The sequence below is a fragment of the Penaeus monodon genome, chromosome 32, assembly GCF_015228065.2.
Source record: "Penaeus monodon isolate SGIC_2016 chromosome 32, NSTDA_Pmon_1, whole genome shotgun sequence".
Lineage (NCBI taxonomy): Eukaryota > Metazoa > Arthropoda > Malacostraca > Decapoda > Penaeidae > Penaeus > Penaeus monodon.
The window spans coordinates 26,437,990-26,438,476 of NC_051417.1; the positions used below are offsets into that span (position 1 = coordinate 26,437,990).

Sequence of the window (487 nt, forward strand, 5' to 3'; positions counted from 1 at the left end):
TAGCCTATGTAGGCGAGTCGCCTCAGAGGACAACGAACTTTAGGGATGTAAAAGAATCACCCAAAGCAAACAACAGGAAGTTAAAATCGAAGAGTGGCAAGGAAGGACAAGGAATAAAAACAAGAATACTTGGCGATTGCACGGAGCTGCATGCAATCGCTGACCACCCTTGCTTTTTGCGCTTCTGTTGTCGGGTAGCAAAAGTGTTGGGGTTATTTCCTCTACATCTCGAGCCTAGAGCATTTGCTAGAGTCAATAGCTAATGATGACAAATTCATAATACATTATTACCTATTGCCAGTCCTAGTGAGAACATTCTTATTTGCATTTTTTTATAATATAAACAAACGTGATACTCGTGAAACAAAAATAATATCAATAATACTATAACAACGACAGAGAGGTAGACACAAAAACACCAAAAAAGTGTTTCGGTAAGGCCCATCTGAGCCAGGCCAACTTTTTTTAAAAAACAACAGACATCGGC

The 487-nt window shown here is 39.4% G+C and overlaps 1 protein-coding gene across 2 annotated transcripts in view; it reads right to left on the bottom strand.

The window, feature by feature from the left end:
* Positions 1–487, bottom strand: part of LOC119593775 (protein draper-like) — a gene marked incomplete at its 3' end in the record, with an annotated part of 60,455 nt that overhangs the window by 45,941 nt on the left and 14,027 nt on the right.